The following is a 16,286-nucleotide window of genomic DNA, read 5'->3' as shown; positions in this document are numbered from 1 at the left end:
GGACCTGCTGGCATATAAACTGCAAGGGGATTTTTATCATTCATTCCGCTTCTACACACTGGAATAAATCAAGTCCGGTATTTGCTGCATTAATTGATGGCAGAAAGCAGATCTGAAAAATTGCTTTCCTTAACTTTCTGAAGCATTACATTAGGTTATGATAGTTTAGAAATACCTGCTGCTTGGGTCACCAATTTCCTTACGTTTGCAAGGTGAAAAAAAAATCCCCTATGTACAGTAGTGTACATTCAGTAGATTCAAAGTTGATAAATTAAATTCAGGCAGGCAGAATCCCAAGTGCCTCATGTAATGATGTGAGGAAATAATGAAGTATGAGATTGGAAAGTGGGGAGGGGAGAATTATGATTTTGGATTCTCTCACTCTGAAATTGGAGAACAACAAGCAAGTTATAGTTAAGTGGAAAGTCTAGTTCTCTGGAGTTCACAGAAGTGGACAAGTTTGCTCTATATCAGGGGTAGGCAACCTATGGCATGTGAGCCGAAGGCGGCACTCGAGCTGATTTTCAGTGGCATTCACACTGCCTGGGTCCTGGCCACTGGTCGGGGGGACTCTGCATTTTAATTTAATTTTAAATGAAGTTTCTTAAACATTTTAAAACCCTTATTTACTTTACATACAACAATAGCTTAGTTATATATTATAGACTTCTAGAAAGAGACCTTCTAAAAATGTTAAAATGTATTACTGGCACGCGAAACCTTAAATTAGAGTGAATAAATGAAGACTCGGCACAGCACCTCTGAAAGGTTGCCGACCCCTGCTCTACATGTTGAGCAGTGATGGGCATGAGATGGAGAGTTGAGATCTTCCCCAAATTTTCTGGGTGGGAACCGATCAGATCCAGTGCTGCGGTCTGGGCATATTTCTGCCACTGATGTGAATTTGTGCTTTTTTGGAGGGGAGGGCGGGGAGCGAGGAGATGCTATTCAAAGAACCTGAGCTTTTCACTCTTTGTGGAGAAAGGATTTGGCACAGACGTAGACTTGACTCCTTTGCTTTAATGTCTCTGCTATCTGACACCATTCTAGTGTCCCTCATTGCAGGGGATGTCACCCATTTTGATCTCACAGTTACCTGCCTTCCACCTCATATTTATTGTTCAAAACCATTTACCTCAGGAATGGAGAGTCCTGGAACAGAGGTTATGTACGGAGACAATAATTTACTCTGCAGGAATGAAGCCCTCAGTAGTTACAGTTTCCAGCATGAATGGCTTTTTTTTGTCCTCCCCCATATTTTGGGCCTTCGTCACATCCCACATTTCCGTCTTGGCAGGTTTAAATGTATCAGGGGGTTGGACTAGATGACCTCCTGAGGTCCCTTCCAACCCTGAGATTCTATGATTCTATGATTCTAACCCAACAGAGCAGGAAGAGAAAGGTGCAGTTAGACTGGAATACAGTTGAAATGTCACCATAAACTGCATTTATATTAGCCTGTTTCTTGCTGCACTGGTGATGAAGCCAGGGGCCAATGGTAAAGTCATAATCAAGACCCTGTGGTAAAATCTTGGCCCAATTGAAGTCAACGACAAAATTTCCCATTGATGTCAGTGAGACCAGGATTTCATCCCAAGTACGTGGTAAGATGTCTATTTCGTGCTGCAGAATTGAGTGTGCAGCCAGCTGGGAATTACAGAGTTGTGTTAATACATAAAATTGTTTAATAGCCTTTAGTTTTCATCAAAATATTCTAATAATGCACCTTCAAGTGGTTCCGAATAAAGACAGGCTGAACCAAATACCCCCAGATGTTGGGAAAAATTGGAATCTAGATTTGAACTTCTTGGCCTGAATCCACCCAGGGTGTCTCACAGCTATATGTACACCCTCTGCTAGTATCAAAGGGTGCACAAAGCAGCAGCCAAAGAGCTACTTATGATTGACTGGCTCTAGCCAGATATGAGATGAAAGACTGGAGGTAGAATGGCTTGAGATTACTGGAGCCTCTTGGGGACTGAGCACTGCATCGTGATCTGCTCACCCATTTTGCTGGTGGCATCTGTGGCTGCCTGTACGAAGAAGGCACTGTGGGAGGAAAACAAGCTAAACCTGCTACAGCAGGGGTAGGCAACCTATGGCACATGTGCTGAAGGCGGCACACAAGCTGATTTTCAGTGGTACTCACACCGCCTGGGTCCTGGCCACCAGTCCAGGGGGCTCTGCATTTTAATTTAATTTTAAATGAAGCTTCTTAAACATTTTAAAAACCTTATTTACTTTACATACAACAATAGTTTAGTTATATATTATAGACTTATGGAAAGAGACCTTCTAAAAACGTTAAAATGTATGACTGGCACGCGAAACCTTAAATTAGAGTGAATAAATGAAGACTCGGCACACCACTTCTGAAAGGTTGCCGACCCCTGTGCTACAGATTTCTACTCAGAGATCACTACATTTCTAAGGATCTCAAAATAACCCTCAGAAGCCAAGGACAGATCCTCAGCTGGTGTAAATTGTCATTGTTCCATTGATTTCATAATTTCCAAAGTCAGAAGGGACCATTGTGATCACCTAGTCTGACCTCCTGTAGAACACAGGCCCTAGAACTGCCCCCAAATAATTCCTAGAGCAGAGCTTTTCGAAAAACCTCCCATCTAGATTTAAAAATTGCCGGTGATGAAAAATCCACCATGACCCTTAATAAGTTGTTCCAATGGAGTGAGGCCAATTTATATCAGCAGAGGATCTGCCCACAAATATTTGCCATCAGAACCCCTGGCAAAACTCTCCCAATTCTAAGGCTGATCTTTAAATAGAAACAAAACAATTGCATCATGCATAAGCACTGCATGATTTGCAGCACATACAGTTCGTGCTAAATCCTACCCCCGATGTATATAAAAGAGCTGGGATTTTATTTCTAAAAACAACAGCTATTTTAGTTATTCATGTTCTTTTTTTAAATTAACTTTTGATCATTCCATCAGAAATATTCCCACTACCCAGAATGCTTTGGACAGGTCTTTGAGGTCAGTAACAAACGTGTTGGATGCTAGTGGATACAGTAGTGTTATTCCTAAACTGTGATATTTCAGAGCAGTACTGAAACAGTCTGGGAGAAAATACTATTGAGTGTATTAGCATTATTATTAATTATAGTACCTACAGGGCTCAGCTGAGAGCTTCGTTTGCACTGTGCAAACACATACCGAAAGCCATTGCCTGCCCCGACTAGCTTTTACAATCTGCCTTCTTGGAATCAGGGAAAAACTCCACAGTCTGGAAAGCAGGGCTGGGTGGGTAGTAATCTAAAATGTAATGAGTTTGGGCTTTACGAGGCATTCATAAACCAGGCTCATTATTTACTAATCTATGAAAATACTCAATGAACATGGCTGTTCTTCGGCGTACTCCTGCAGTGTCCAGTGTTAGTATTTGAGATTCAAGCTTAAAAACGGGTCGCCCATGGCATCAGTAGGTCAAATGCACATATTAAGTTCTGAATATGAGCTCTAGGGGGAGGCAGGCAGACTAGTTTAGAAGCTTCACCGATCTGTGAATGCTAAAGGGCTCAAATAAGGTCAAATTGAACCGAATGCCTGGTATTCACAAAATAGTCAAACATTTGTTTTCCAGGATTTAATGAGTTCCGCTGAAAACCCACAGCCTGGTTTTCCAGGGGAAGTAGAACTTGGTTCTGAAAATTCTTTGGTGGTTTTTTGAATGGTCAGTTAATGCTATTTCCCTGTGTAAAACTTACACCATCCAACGTAACTTTTTTCTGGAGCACTCGTGCTGTTTTAGGAATAAGAACAGAGGCTGGAGGTGTTGGTGCAGGCTTGGATATTTGGAAACCAACTAAAAATGGGGGGGAAAGAATTAACTTTGAGATGTGTCCATCTATAATTAGCTATGATTTTGGTTTCCAGGACTATTTTTCTTGCCCAATACCTCACACCTCCTTTGTTCAGAGATGCTTTAATTAGATCAATCCAGTGCAATGGTTTTCTGTGTATAGAAATCAACACAGAAATACATCTGCAAGATGGAAGAGAGTCGGCAGTCTCAATAGACAAGGGCACACCAATACATGGAAAAAGTTTAGCATCAATTTTCCTAAGCTTTGGGACTGCTGCTTTGCTAATGCGGTGTAGACTTTAAATTTAAAAATACAAAAATTACTCTTAAATTTCTTTTATGTCTTTGTGTAACCTTTTAACTGTGACTTCTCATAAGGTCAATGGCTACTGACCCCATTAGGGACAATTTCTGATATCATTACTCATGCTGATTAGCACCTTACTCCATGAGCAGTCGCTTCCATGGTGCTAGTCAATTTGAGTAAGGGTATCAAAATCTGGATTGTGGTGTCCTTTAGTGGATACTGTTGAAGATTTTGAGCCAGATTTGGCTACTTTGGCTTCAGTGGGGCTACGTAGATTTGTACCAGCTGAGGATCTGGCCCTTGACCCATAGCAGCACTAGTATAGGGTATGTATACAGTGCACATTTAACTGAGGTTTTTACCTGGGTTTCAGCCATAAGCCCACCTACCATCCATCTACCCCTTTTGGAGGTGCTTTAAGCCAAGCCTAGCTGACTTGGTGGAGGGGATGGTGGGGGGCGGCAGGAAGGGAAGGAGCTAGAGACCAAGCTCTACTGTAACTTGGACTGGAACCCATCTACTTCGCTGTGGTTAATAGGTGCATCTGAAGAAGTGGGGTTTTTACCCATGAAAGCTTATGCCCAAATAAATCTGTTAGTCTTCAAGGTGCCACCGGACTCCTCGTTGTTGCAATGAAGGGTTATTATGGGTGTCTCATTCCCGTGATTATGAGTTAGGAATGTACCGATCGATGAAGCCATTATGGTCTTTCAAGTCAATTCGAGGATAATGAGAGAATCCTATACGCATCCATAACAATCTCAAAGGAGAATAAAAACTTGAAGGGTCTTAGCCAAAATCCCAAATCTGAACACACCTGAACTCTGGGGTGTTTGAAATCCAGACATGGATGTAAACTTTGCAAATGGCCAATATCTTTATTACGGGTTAAGCCACAAGTGGGTCAAAAAGTGAGTGAAATTCAATGGGTCACATTATACAGAAAGTTAGACCAGCTGATCATTGTGGTTCCTTCTAGTCTTAAAAATCCACCGGCTTCTGACCCAAAACACTCTTGCACCAGGCAGATTTTGAAACCCAGATCTGAAATGTGTGGCGGCGTTGGTCTCAGTCGAAAGAAAAAGGGGTGAAAAGAATCTAGTCACTGAAGGTGTATTGGGTCCTTGAGGCAGAAGTGATTTCATGATAGCTGAAAAGTTCATAATGAAGGCTTCTCATTCTGCCCATAAACTACATCTTTGTACACTGCACAAGTGAAATGTCTGAGTTCTGCAGCACATGAAATTTTGGTGACTCATTCAAGAACTTTCAGCTCTGGAGATCATTTTCATTCAAATATGTGCTGACCATTAAGCTAGTGATTCTAACACAAGGAGGAATAATGCTTTCCAGTTTGGGGTCGGACATTAACGTTAATGCGTTTCTGCCAGATGTGTTGCCTTAAACATGGTTATGGAGAAGAATAATTTGTTTTTTCCACATACTGTGGCATGGCTTGGAAGCCAATGCTCTGACTTCATGCCTGCATTTGTCCCGATGGGGATTTGGATGCATTTATCACTGTTACAATCTGCCAGTTCAGAGGTGTCCTCCCTGCATTTATTATAACTCTGCAACACATGGGTTAGCAGGCTGGATTGCCTCACTTTTATCCTGTCAGTAACTCAGAGCACAAGCCTAATTGTAGCAGAAGGGCTGCACACCCTCAGATATGCAGTGGCAGGATGGAGAAATGTATATTCCCCTAAATCTTTAACTCCTAATTTGCCATTTTAACAAAATCTTGAGCTAGCTTGATATGAGCCCAACAAATTTGGAAAGATTTAGGTACTCAGGTGCTTGAAAGCCTTTATGGAAATTTTCTTCTCGGAACTCCCACCACGGTCTTGTTAGATCTCAGATTCTACCAGCAAACAGGTTCCACTGAGGTTACAGCTGTAGTTAATGCTTAGATGGAAGACCAAACTCCTCAGTTACCATGGGAATTTGCATGGAACAAAAAACAGAACAACTATCTACGGGAAACTCAGGATGCTGTAGAAAGTGATAGTGGCAATTCATTAACTGACACTTTCCTCTCAAAGATCAATACTAGTCCAATGCCTCAGCATGGTGTTAGGGGGAAGTGCTCTCTTCAGGGTGACATGTAAAACAAACATAAGCCCTGGCCATTAGCAGTATTAAGGTTCCCGTAGCGCTTTTCACCAAAAGAAGAGTGTTCTCCTCTCAGTCTCGTGGTGAAATTCCACTTGCCATTTCGAGTGACTGCTCTAAATTGCTAGCTTTCACCCAGAAGTGGCTGCATTTCATTTGTCAGTGTATTAAAACAGTAAACCAAAAGGCTTTGGGGTCCTTTAAAAAGCACAAGATAGCCTTGTATTGGGAATGTACAGTCCAATGTGGACCTGCAGAATGATGCTTCAGCAATGGAAAGGAAGGGGATGGCCCAGGACATAGACGCTGACCCCGTGAGTGCTCCAGCCCTGGAGCACCCACAGGAAAAAAATAGTGGGTGCTCAGCACCCACCAGCAGCCCCCAATCAGCTCCTCCCTCTCTGTCCCAACACCTCCTGCCCGCTGGCAGGCCCTGCCAATCAGCTCCTTCCCCTCCCTCCCAGCGCCTCCTGCCCACTGCAATCAGCTGTTCAGCAGCAGGCAGGAGGTGCTTGGAGGGAGGGGATGGAGCGAGGGTGGGGTGCACTCGGGGGAGGGGGCAGAAAGACGCAGAACGGGGGTGGGAAGAGGCAGGGTGGGGCCTTGAGGGACACGCTGTAGTAGGGGCGGGGCCTGGGGCAGAGCTGGGGGTTGAGCACCCCAAGGAATGAGAAAGTTGGCACCTGTGGCCCAGGAAGAAAATATTCACTGAAGATTCAGGCTCAGAGAAAGACACTGCAGTGGGTGTTCAGCATTTTTCATTTTGACTTGGAGGTTCCCACAAGAATCCGCTAATATTCTACTCAGGTGAAAGCTCCATCCCTGGGAAAATTGAAAACTAAACTGGACAAAGCACTAGAAAAATACTCCAACAAATCAGTGGCAAGCTAGGACTTTACTTGTCACTATGCTGCACCATGTGGCCATTTGGAACAATATGGGCAGCCATGGGGATGACACCCATATCCTCCTGCTCCAAAAGCACAAGCTGAAGATGAATCTCTCTTAGCAGTATAAGGCCTTTGACACACACCTGAGCAGTTCTGATTCCACCCAGTAGGGGGCAGTGGAACACCACCACACTAGCCAGTTTATTATAATACTGTTCTATCGAGAACAATACTGCACTACAGGAGGATGGACTAGATCTGCAGGGGGTGAACCAACAGATCTTTTCCACCTCTAATTCACGTGAGTTAGGCAACTCATCTCTGGTGTGAAGCAAGGATAATTAAGACGATGATCAGCAGCTAAAGGATCCTAACTCAGCATTGACCGTTTCCTCTTTCAATGAGTCCCACCAATGCAACAGATTACAGATGGGGGAAAAAAAAAACACACAGAGCTGCACATGGTGCCTGCTGTACCTTGGGAAAATTCAGTGTCACAAGTGAGCATTCAGTAGATTAGGCCAGGTGGGTGCCATTACCTAGAAATAAAGTGAGGGCATCCATGGGGCACCAAAGCTGTTAATATTTTAGCATTATCTCAAGCCAGGCTGTCATTCCTCCTGGCACAGCGAGCCCACAAATCTCTTGTCTGGAAAATTATCCTTCTGCAACAGTGGAAGTAGTTACCATGGCAATCAGAAAAGCTTCTCAAACCAAATCTACCAAAATACTGATCAGACATCCAGAGTTCCACAGGCCTCTCATTAACAAGAAGAACAAGAAATAAAAACCAATGAGATACAGTGGCAAGATAAATTAGGTTCGGAAAGAATCGACAGCTCTTGAGCGATGATTCATTTGTCAATGCTTGCATATAAACATGTGAAACCTTGGTGTCTAATTATTTCCCAGGTCCTACTGGATCCGCAGCCTCTCTCCTCTTCATAATCAAATGCACAAAGACAGGGGGGATTCAAATGCAGCGTCTCCCTCTGGTTCCTGCTGCTCCATTGTACACTAGTATTAATAACTAGTGCCAGCAGCGGAGTAGAAGGGATTTAAGAGCCTGATACTTAGCGGGTGTACATTAGTATAGATGCAGTGACTTCAGCTGGCATAAATCTACATAAGTCCCTTGATGTTCTGGCCCAAAATTCTTTCCCTAGATTCACTCTAAAAGTCGTCTTTTCCACTAGTGCTTACAATGTGTACATCGCTTTCCAACTATAAAAGAAGTACAGACCCTTCCCCGGAGAGCTGCATTCTAGAGGACGAGTGAGAGACAAACTCCCAAATGGAAGGAGAAAGAGTAAAACAGTGGAAGAAAAGAGGTGGAGGACTCCCAAGGAGAGAAGCAGAGACTCAGGAGAGGGCAGTATTGTGAAACTCAGAGTGAAAAAAATGTTAAGAGGAAAGGTATGATTGACTGGGTCACCAACAGCAGGCACATCCAGGAGGATGTGGATGGGAGAGAAGCCCTCAGATCTGGCCAGGAAGATGTCATGGGACAGCTTGGTGAGAGCAGTTTTACTGGAGTGCAGAGTGTGGAAGTAGCAGCGGAAGAGAAACTTGAGGCAATGGTTATAGACGACACAATGGAACAAACCCACATTGTTCAAAGTCCCCAAATTACGCTGCCTTTCTTAGGCTTTGAACGCTGAATCTAAATATTGTTTGGGGCAGTAGGAACCAGAGTTTCAGAACTGGTGACAGAGAAGGGCCAGCAAGCAAAAGGGGTAGGTTCTCTAGAGTTAGATCAAACCTGACGTCTGGGTAGAGCTAGGGATGAGGTGGTAAGAGGCAGCTGCAGTGCTGGAAGGAAGGGGGTTCAGGGGCGGGGGTGGCAGTAAGCGGGGTAGGGGTGAGATGTGGGGCGATCCCTGTGTTAGGGACGGTGGCATCAGAGAACTGTATGACACTTCATGTCATGCTGGCAGCAGCAATTCTAAGTCCCCAAAGCAGTTTGCTTGCAGGTGTGTTTCGCAGTTGAGATGCCACCTTCGTGGTTTTATAGGAATAACTCTAATCGCTTTTTAGCAGCTCCCATCCAAGGCTCAGCGCGCTTTTCTGTTGGGTGGGGAACTCTTATTATCCCCTTTGTACAGATGGGGAACCCTGAGCACAGAGAAGTTAAGTGACATACCCAACGGCTCCTAGTCCCTGCTGGCCGACAGACTGAGACATGGACTTAGGAGTCAAGACTCCCACATCCGGCCTGGCAGCACAATGCACTATCCCCTAACCCCGGGCCAGAGCTCAGCCTCATGATCTGGTGCTAGTTCAATTTCAGGTACAACTCCTCAAGAGAATGGCTTTGGTTATTCCTTAGCCAAATACAACACGGAGAGACCTAATGCTAATGCTGCTCTCAGACAGCAAACCTCAATTGGTTCTGTAAGGTTAAATCCTGAACTTCTCATCAAATCGGTAACTGCTTTCACAGTATTTTTGCCTTGCCAGAGACTTTTAAGGGCTTTGGGCTATCCAATGAGAACCTACATCACCAATTTTCTTTGTACATTTTTCCTTTCTCACCGAACGCTTAATGTTCCAGAAAAGAGAGGTTAGACAAAATCCTTACAAACTCCCATCCACAACAAAAGAGTCATGGGGAAAGACAAGTTGGATGAACAATATAATGAAGTGTACCACTATTAGAGTTCACGCTATATTGTATTGTGCAAAGCAGGGAGAAAATAACCATCTGAAATACCCTGCCGGGCTTTTAAAAAGTTAACTTTCCTGCATGCCTTAAGCTAGAAAACCTTCCGCACTTTTGTATTGCACGTTTCAACTCTGCTCTTGTCTATTTCACCCTGTGCTCCTTTCAGCCAAAACTCTACTTACCTAGAAGAATCCTAATATCAGAATAGGAGATTTTAGGTTATATGTTGCTTACAAATGTGAAAGCACATGGATGGTATTCATTATTCAGAGTTTGGAGCAGAACGTTCAGTGAAATAATAGACTAGATTGGGGTAGTCAATTATTTTTTGTCAAGGTCCAAATTTCTTGGTCGAGGTCCAGACTCCAGACAAAATAATAAAAAACCCAAAAATGTTAATAAGTAAATAAAAATAATTCAGGGTCCATTCAAAAGTGTCTGCCAGTCTGGATTTGGCCTGTGGTCTGCCTATTGACTACTCCGGCTTTAAAGAGTCCAGGCACTGCTGGTGAATGCCGCCATCACTGATTCTTTCCTCCTTGGAGGATATGGGGACTTTCTTAAAGGACCATGCCACCGGGGAAACTCCATGAAGGATTCCAATTCACAGGCTGCTCATGGGATGGGATGGGGGGGTGCTGTTAGGGCCACATCTCCCTGAAATTCTTGCTCTGATGTACCTTACATAATGGGTGATTTGATTTTTTGCAAACCCGTGTCCCAGAAACGTAAGTCCCATTTCCCAAGCCCTCCAGGCTTGCAGGTTGTGTGCACATATGTGCATCTGAGGGCAAGAGCAGAGGCGTGGGGAGAGATGTGCAGGAGATCAGACTGGATGATCACGATGGTCCCTTCTGACCTTAAAGTCTATGAGATTTTAGATAGAGGATGATTTGGCCTCACTGTAAATATAAGAAACTGCCAATTTTTCATTGCAATGGGATAGATCAAGGTGTGGTCAAAGTGCACTGAACTATGGCTATTCATCATCTCTTCCCAAGGTGCATAGGAGGCTCTGGCAAGCAAAGCAGAAGTTACAGCAGCGTCCAGGCTGCTCTGACCCACACCAGGCCCCTGCATGGCCTCAGAATTCCAGGAACACAAGAAGTATCTTCAAGCCACCTTTCCTTCCTCTCCATCTCTGGCCCAGGTGTAGGTAGACCGTGACCAGGACTCCTCCCCAAAATCCATCTGCTTTCAGCACCTTCTTTCGTCCTGCCCCACTGAGCTCAGGTGCAGGAGAAAATGTGGTGTATCTTTTTGGGGTAGCCTACAGGGTCATGAGAGAAAGCTAGTCCTGTTGCTTTTACCCAGTTGAAACTGCAGCATGCTGAAGGGTTTTTTTAAAATGTATTTATTTATGTTGGGCTCTCACAAAGAGTCTGCTTGATTAGTCTTATTTAAAATATGATTGTCCCTAAAATCTTTGTGCATAAATCAGTCTCAAGGCACTGCGCCTGCCTCGCTCTCATGGCTCCCAGCTGAGAGGATTACTCAGCCTAAACAAAAGAGGCACATAAAAAACAAAGCAAAAAACCAAAACAAAACCCAAAACAAAAACACGCAGACAGGCAGGGGGAAAAAAACCCAACCCACTAGCCCTACGCACTAACAGTAACCGATCATCTCCAGTTGAGCTGAACCACTCAGAGACTCATTCCAATGACTGAGCTCAGAGGGGTTGGAAAGGAACCTGGCCGTGTGGCAAATTCTGTGCTCAGGCCAAGCAACACACACTGTTTCAGTGCTGTAGTAAATTTAATTTGTTGCAACTGTTTCAACAATCCCTAAGCCCCTGTAGCACTGTTACATACTAAAATTGCTCAACGTTATTTAAAAAATGGGGGGGGGGGAGGGGAAGAGAGAGAGGGGCAGAAAATGCTATCTGCACAGATTCACCATTTGGCATAATTTAAGCACCCATTATAGCTTGGGCAGCTGGACAATATAAAAGCCACTAAAATTTAAAAAATATAAAAAATAATAATGAATAATCCCAGAGCATTTATCAAATGGGTTGAGCCAAATGGCTGTTCTATTGTTCTTTAATTTAATGTGTCTGGGTGGAGGGGATAAAAACTGTACACTTGATGTTCTGGAGTTTGTTTAAAAGAAAAAGGGAACGGGTTTTCTCAAGAAGTGGCATGGGAAGAATTTTAAACAACGTATTTTGCACTTGTAAGATGAGCTAGTCTTGATGCTGGCATAAGTGGACAGCTGACCAACCAAAAAAAGGCAAGGGGAAAAAAAGGGCTAGATTTACATGGTAATAAACCTTTATGATAAAGCTGGAGGTCAGTATTGATTGCAGCAAACCTCTTGTACTTTTCCCTTCATTGTCTTAAGGAAGCGAGTTCTTTCACGCGCAAGAGACCCATGTGCTTTGATTGCTGTGCCCATACAGAGCCTCCATGTGCTTGAGTGAGGCTCCCATGGCTTCAGTGGGGGACTGCAGGGGCACAGGGATCTGCCCAGGTGATTCTCTTTGCAGGATTGAAGCCTAAGGTAGGAAAACAAAAGAACAAGGGAAAACCTGGAAGATGAACAATAGAATCCCTTGTACTTCTATGGCACCTTCCGTCTGAGGATTTAAAGCAATTTACAAACATGAACTAACGGTGACCCGCAGTTTGGGATTGTGCCGTTGTTTCAGTTCTTTATGATGTGTAGAAAAGAACCTTTCCGAGTTTCTTTGCTTGTTTTTAACCTCAGAAATAACTGGAATGTCAAGTCTGGTCTTCCCTGGTTTGTTTGGCAAAAGTCTTGGGGGAAGGGTCTCGGTCTCAGAGCATGTAGAGATGGCAAGTTCTCACACCTGTATTAAAATGAGCAGGGTTGTTGAATCCTTAATTAGTCACTTCGCTGACTAGATATTAACAACAAAAAACAAAGAATTCAAGGGATCTTGACTAAAAATCCCTTCTCCTCGCCACTGTTCAACTTTACTCTGAATTAGCCTGGCCCTATGTGAGGATTTAAACCAATGGATCTGCCAAGTTGCCAACCCACTGGTGCCATCCTGCCTCCAAACCCTCTCTGTGCTGCCTGGAGGAGATGCCAGAATGGGGTACATGGAGTTACATGCCATGGAGAGGCTATGAATCCACACCCCCTGGATTAACTCCTTTAGCTCAGCCAGTGGAGCAAAGATACTGTGCATCCAGGTGAACGGGCACGATTGCATATACAAGAGGCCATTGTGCCCCAGCACCGGGTGCATGGACTGCACAGATTCCACGTGCACTGGCCCTACACCAATGTCATTCCATCGTTGTAGGAGGGAAATTATTTAACCTGAAAAGGTGAATCACACCTCTACACCTCTTGTTCACAGCACACCACATGTTCCTGCTTCCCTTCCAGGGACACTGGGCTCTTTAGTTCGCAGGGTATTTTGAATGAATTTGTTCATCTGCTCTTTTTCCTTTTGCCAGCATGGCCTCTCTGTTGTTATTTGTATAACTTAACTCTCTGAATAAGACCGAGTGTTCTGGTTTATTCTGTTATCTACTGAGTTTCAATTTGATCATGTAGCAGAATCCCCACTGTGCCCTGCTTCTGCTGTAGTAAAAGACCATGTCTCTGAGCTACCATCATCTCAATGCCAAACACCATAATCTGAGAGATCCGGCTTCATTCAGAAGTAGAGTTGCATGGTTATTGGCCATATCGTCAGGATGGACCACACTGCCTCCCCACCTCCCCACACACACTGTGACGTCCTGGCACGCCCTTATGCACCATCATCGTATAATTAGGATCTGTTTTGTACAAAGTATGCCTTCTGAGACATCATTCTATAAGTTTTGATCTGCTAGACATTGGATCTCATTGGACTGTATGTGCTATCGTCTGTGAAGTTATGAAGTTTGGCTGTGTATGTGTTACTGAAACATGTTGTGAGGTGGAAAACACCCACAAGCAGCCTTTCAGGTACAAGAGTGAAAAGGCCAAACAATGTTAAGGGCTTATTGAGGAAATACACACGAGCACACGGATTACCTCAGGAACTGTGTACGATAGAAACCTCTCAGAGATAGCACTACACACTGGGAACTGTTTGACCCAGGTCACAGCAAAAGAGCTTTCCAGCAATTGGGAAGAAGATATAGAAGGGGGGACAATGACATCATGATGGTACCTCACTCTCCCTACAACAATATACTTGAAAATACCTGAGGAACAAAGACTGACCTGGGGGAAGTGATGGTCCCAGGGTAAAGGGATTTCTAGCCTGTATATGAAAACCTGGGAAGCCCAAGCTGCAAAGCAAAGACAGCATGTGCCTTAAGAATCTGCCAGCCTATTTATCACACAGGGTGAGAATTTGCTAATTCATATCCTACTTTAAAATGAGTTTGCATTTTTGTTTATTTACTAGGTAATCTGCTTTGATCTGTTTGCTGTCACTTAGAATCACTTAAAATTTACCCTTCTGTAGTTAATAAACTTATTTTGTGTTTTAATCCAAACTAGTGTGTGTTCAACTAAGGTGTCTAGGGAAAATCTCAGCTTGGCTACCACAAGTGTACATGGTTCTCTTCTCACTGAAGAAGAGGCAGACCGGGTATTATATTGACCAGATTTGACCAGGGCAGGACGGTACTGTTCTGGAGTCCTAGACTGGGAGGCTGGTGGTTAGAGAGCCTGCGTGTAACTGCAGCTGGGTGTGTCCCTACCTGTGTGAACGCTGGTGAAAGTGCAAGCCTGGAAGGCTTTGCAGCTTGTCATAGCAGCACAGTATGAGAAGGAGCCCTGGCTGGTGGGTCAGAGGGCTCAGTGGTACCCCAGTTCCAGGTGACACCCCAGGGGGAACCTGTCACACACACCGCCTCAGCACACCATGTTTTCAAACTCTCCATCGATGCACAAGGGAGTGCACACCATGACCTTTCCTGGAATTGCCCACGGGACCACCCCAGAGATGTATGGATTCACAGATCTGGGAACTTCATTCTGATGATGTCTGGTATGATGTCATCAACCAAGGTCACTCTGGCTGGCACAATGGTTTTCAGTAGATTATGCACGTTTGGTGATGATCTCAGCTGCATTTGTTGTTGCTGAATAGATGCCCTAGTTTAAGGCTTTCCTTTTCCAGAGAAGAGGGAGGCCTTTTCACCCTGCCAAAGCATTTAAGCCAAACCAGGTTTCCTTTTCTTGACTTCTTCCATCTGGTTTCTATCTGACCTGTGAAGCTGTCCAATTTATAGCTATTCAATGAGGTTTCCATTCCATCCAGCCTTTCCTCGACATAGTGTTAATTTCAACCAGGTTACTTTCCTGCCCTCCTGGAAGAGATTTAGATCGGTTTGTTACAGTTTTATCATACGCATTCCAACACATTCAGAATATTTCAAAATTCTTGCACATGTATGTAGATATGTTGAAGTGAGTCATTCTGGAGAATTTACTGTTCAGTGCAGGGCTGGAAACGGGAGTGGTTATATTGTGAAAGGGTGAAGACAGAGGAAAAACAGGTGCTTGCTATCTTGTAATCCTTTAACTCCACATTGATCACACACAGTCCCCCTTTCCCCAGCACCACTCCCTTAGATCATCTCTTCTCTTTCATCTTCTCTTCTCAACGGTTATTTCTCTTTCCTTTTACTCCCAGCTGGATGCCTTCCTCAGAGTGGGTCACGCTGGAAACAATGCCAGATCAGACCTCTCATTTCTGTAGCATGCAGACAAAATGCCAAAGGTGGTGGGCAGATTTCACCAAACAGGCCTTGCAGGCTCAGGGAGTGGGGGAAGAGGGCCGCAAATCCTAATTTGAGAAACAGGACCATTTGCACACCCAGTACTGGGTTCCAAAATAAGATACAAAGAGCAATCTGACCGGCAGATGAGAGCTGCTGGAGAGTGCACAGTAAATGCATTCATTATGAAGCAGATTATTTACATCCAGGTTGCCATTTACACTAAAGCTACGTCTACCCTGCGAGGTAGGGATGTTCCTCCCCTGCGCTCACACGCATACTCGCACTCGCTCTCATCAAGCAAGCGCAAGCCGAGTTGTGCCCAGGGCATACCCACCAGTTTCAGATGGGTTTGTATTCTGCATGGCTCAGCCAAGGAGAGTGACCAGACAGCAAGCATGAAAAATTGGGACACGGGTGGGGGGGGGGGGGGTAATAGGCACCTATATAAGACAAAGCCCCAAATATCAGGACTGTCCCTACAAAAATTGGGACTTCTGGTCACCCTACAGCCAAGCCTCCGCTGTTGCCACCTGTACTAATATGGCTCCACTGCTATTTATACTTGCGTTCGCTTGATGAGCACTAGCATGAGTATGCCTACATGAGCCGGCAAATCACTCCCTAGCTCTGAGTGCAGACGTAGCCTAAAGCTCCTTTCCAGCATTCTGACAGCACAGAGAGGCTTCAGGGCGGCTGTATCTTACATTTCCACCCACTTTAAGAACAATGTACAGGACCCTCAGTGTAAATAAGAATCTAGCCCTTAATGTTAACGT

At 44.4% G+C, this 16,286-nt stretch overlaps 1 protein-coding gene across 21 annotated transcripts in view; it reads right to left on the bottom strand.

The window, feature by feature from the left end:
• The window catches only part of PROK2 (prokineticin 2), a 227,257-nt gene that overhangs the window by 124,165 nt on the left and 86,806 nt on the right, over positions 1-16,286 (bottom strand). For 2 of the 21 annotated variants that reach the window (XR_005583102.1, XR_005583100.1), the window contains one exon: positions 12,315-12,620. The exons of the other annotated variants lie outside the window; for them this stretch is intronic. The gene's annotated coding sequence lies outside the window, so the exon portion shown is untranslated. Of the gene's footprint in view, positions 1-12,314; positions 12,621-16,286 lie in introns of those variants that run through there. 21 annotated transcript variants of the gene reach the window in all.

This window comes from Mauremys reevesii, linkage group 7 (assembly GCF_016161935.1).
Source record: "Mauremys reevesii isolate NIE-2019 linkage group 7, ASM1616193v1, whole genome shotgun sequence".
In the NCBI taxonomy this organism is placed as follows: Eukaryota; Metazoa; Chordata; order Testudines; family Geoemydidae; genus Mauremys; species Mauremys reevesii.
The sequence above is the reverse complement of the archived record's forward strand: the minus strand, read 5'-3'. Positions and strand labels throughout refer to the sequence as shown.